Raw genomic sequence first — 4119 nt, forward strand, 5'->3', positions numbered from 1 at the left:
ATATTGAGAGGAAGTATCATCTTATAAGGGATATAGTGCAGAGAGGTGATGTGGAGGTTACTCAGATTGCGTCACAGCAAAACTTGGCAGATCCTTTTACTAAGGCCATACCTGGGAAACCTTTTAACTTGCACTTAGAATCCATGGGCATGCGTGAGATGCCAGATATGCTTTGAGAGCTAGTGGGAGATTGTTGGGAAAATATGCTCTTTAAAAGCATATGTGTTTATTTAATTGTAATAAACAATTTTTCTGATTAATAAAATAAATGAGGTATTTTATTCAAATATCTTAATTGCATTAATATTTGTATTAAAGTCCATTTAATCATATTATATGTATTTATGTGATCACCATGTGGATTCACAGAAGACATAAATACAAGTTATCTTATGATTAAATAAATTTAGTTCGCAGTTGATAAATAAAGTTGGGCACTTTATTTAGGTATAGACTGTAATAAATTCATTGAATGATTTGTCTTAATCATGTATGAATTTATTGATGTAGTACGACTACATTGAACAGGATCACATATGAGATTTAATTAACTTTGTAATAACTGTCAGACTTATTAAATCTCATAGGCGTTGATTTTACTGTAATCTTAATCTTGAGTTAATTATGATTTCATGATTGTGATTGTTATTTCATTTGAGTTACCAATGGGCACGACACATCCTTGTGGTCAAGATTACCCGGTATCTTGGTGGGAGCAATTATGAGTATTGGAGTTATGGATTAACAATATAGAATTTGTACAACACATCTCTTGATAGGTTTTCGGTACTTGATCATAGAATTCTCTGGCCAGAGTGTGTCAACATATTTAGTATGTTGAAAATGATCATTAGAGAAAACCAGTAAGGATCAAGGAATAAGATGTTATTAAATTGATTGGACAGTTGAGATATCAATTTAATTAACGATGTGGTACAAAGGATTGTGCAGTAAAGAAATCAATGTGGCTTGGGACGAATTATTATTCGAGCATACAATTATGGAAGTCAGTTCCAATCTTTTAGTGGAGTAGATTTGGAATTAAATAATTGGGCTAGTTTAATTACATGCCTAATTATTGTAGCCACTATTGTATGTTCCCAAATGATCCCCGGGTTAGCTCATTTAATTGACTGCACCACTACTGGACTAATAAGTAAGATAACTAGCTATTTGGTCAAAAGCCTAAATATATCATTTAGTGGGAGGCTCCATTTAATTAGCTTTTATATAAGGGGTCTTATGTTATTTTACAAGGTGGGTCCCCTATTGAAAAAGCAAAATAACGTGAGTTTTATTCAGGGCATTATTTGGAGCCTAGGGTTTTCACTAAAGGAAGATATATAAGGCTTATTTTTCCCTAAAGAAAAAGAGAGAAGCCACTTTATACAGATTAGAGAAAAAGATTTTTCTCTCTATTGTTGAGAGAAAAATTTTCTCGTGCTAGTTGCTTTGGTAGTGATAAAGACGCCTACACGTCAAGTGCAGATCGAACCTGAGTCATAACTTGGAAGATCATTGGAGACTGTTCGTGATCTAACAAGCGTGGTGGTGGCGGATCGTGATCTAGGAGCCTAAAACACTTCAGCGGAAATAGCCAACTCGGATTTTCAAGGTACGATTTCTAGAATACAAATTCTTATATATTATATGAGAGCGCTCTTCAAAAGGTTTTATAAAAATTTAAAAACCTAATTTTTTCCCAACACTTGAAACACTCTAGAATCAGCAACATGGTCCAGCAATGATTTATTGTGATAATGACTTAGCAATCAAGATTTCAAAAAATCCAGTTTTGCCAACTAGGAGCAAACATATTGATGTTAGATACCGTTTTTTGTGTGATTTTCGCAATGATGGTACAATTGATTTGATGTTCGTTCCATAGAAGTAAAAATCAAGTTGTAGATATTCTAACCAAGCCTCTGAAATAACCTGGATTTATGAAGCTGAGAAGAATGCTTGGGGTGTGCTTTGTCAGTGAGATATCTCGTTAAAAGACTTGAAATATTTTGTTTTTAATATGATTTTTGCATAAATCATTAAGGGAGAGAGTTAAGAAATACTTTTATATTTATCTCGATAAAATTGTAGTCGTATTCTACAAAGGTTAGTGGACTTGGTATGTAGGAGTTTTTGTTCGTAGTGGGGTAGTGGCTTAGTCCACATTAGTAACTAGATACATGCTATTTTCATGTTTTGTTTCAATTGAAGTACTGCATATATAATAGGCTTTGGCTTGTTTCAGTAAAGTGAGAGCAATCATATTTCTTCAGTTTTATATTTATTTTTTACTCCTTTGTCATTTTACTTTATTAAAAATTTGCTTTACTAAATCTTTCAAATTGTAACATCCCCTAAAGTAACTTTTTTTTTTTTTGCTTTGAAAAAAAATAATTTACAGTAATATTGACAATGACTGTCAAAATGTATTTATTTTTTTTATAGAATTACAAAATATTATAGTGTTAATCAATTAGTTTATTTTTTTTTCTAATATTATATGGTGCTATTGTTTGTTTTGTCAGATTCTTTTTATTTAAATATCAGTGCTCGCGTTTGGACGGCGGCCAAAAAATTCAAAGAGTCGCAACCGCATGTGAACGTTACGTTAAAAATGAATTATCATCATTTTAGTGCAGTTGACGGTTGACATGACAATCAAGGCCATGGTGTTGGTGTCGTTGGCTGTTGAATTGACTAGTGGACAATTTCGCCTACCCTTCCAAATAATTTCAATAACATTGTGACAACGTGGTTCCCACGGCGGCTGCTTTCCGTGTAGTTTGTTTAATTTTAGACCGCAAAATTACGAACGTGTAACATAATTTACATTATTATTCATTGAATTTTGTACAACAGACAAAAATTATGATACAAAGTCTGTTTCTACCTAAGAACCCCAAAAATGAAAAACCTAGCCGCAGAAAAAATAGTTTATGTAAAGAAATTGTGGTTCCAAAATTAAAAAAAAAAATTCATGCATATGTAGAATATAGACAAAAATAAAAGGGAAAACCATGAAATCCACCCTCTTATATTTAAAAAATGACCAAAACCTTCTTCGAATTTTAAAATTCATTAAAAACTTAATGATGCTAAAATTTTGCGGCGTTACTTTTTCTAAGTGTAATTCTGTCTTCCAAAATATTTAGTCCGATAATTTTTTTAATAAAACATAGTTTCATCTTATTTTAAAAGATAAAATTGCCCCTTAAAGAAAGTGATTTGGTCATTGAAATTTTAACCTTAAGCCTTAGAAAATTCATTAATTGTTAACAACTTAAGAGAATTTTGACTTTAAAAAAAAAAAGAGAAAGAAGAAGAAGAGAGAGATTTTGATCATCCCGTCGTAGAAGAAAATATCAACGTATATCTGTCTATCAATATCACCCGCTTAGTGTAGAATTTCGACTTCAACAAATTTGATCACAATTTTCTTCTTTTAGAAAAATAGCTATTGATGTTGATATCCTTACGAGTCTTGTTCTTTTTGATAAATAGCCAAGAGATGTTGATATCTAAATGAAATTATAGAGTTCTCTAATAAATTTTTAAAGAGATATGTAACAATCTTCAAACGCCTTATTAAAAAAAGAAAGGAAAAGCCCCCACCATTGCAGAAAAATTAAAGAAAAGAAGAATCATTTATTGAACAAAGTTGGTTACTTGAAACATCCGTGAAAGTCAAGTTTAAGTTCCATGGGTTTCTGAATTGATGAGTCAACCCAATTGTTTACTAATAAGATATTCACTTCACTGCTTAGTAGCATCACCAAAAAACTCTTTAAATAAAATTTTATTACTTATTTGAAAAATCACATTAATATTTAAAGTTTCAAAAGACATTCGAATTAAGATTTTTCAAATAATAATTGATTCTCTCTCTTCAAATTTGGAGAGTTAATTTCTCCTTCTTCAATTTATATTTTATTACTTTTTATTGAAAAAAGAGAGAGAAGTGTTTTAATTGCTATTGACTTTTCCTTTAAAAAAAATATTTAATTAAAATAATATTAACTTATTTCTATTTGAAAAGTCTTTTGGAGAATATCATATTTTTTCATCCTTCTATTTGCCACATAAGTAAGCAAATATGTATTTGAAAAGTAAAATTTA

The sequence above is a fragment of the Citrus clementina genome, unplaced genomic scaffold, assembly GCF_000493195.1.
Source record: "Citrus clementina cultivar Clemenules unplaced genomic scaffold, Citrus_clementina_v1.0 scaffold_5, whole genome shotgun sequence".
Taxonomy (NCBI): domain Eukaryota; kingdom Viridiplantae; phylum Streptophyta; class Magnoliopsida; order Sapindales; family Rutaceae; genus Citrus; species Citrus x clementina.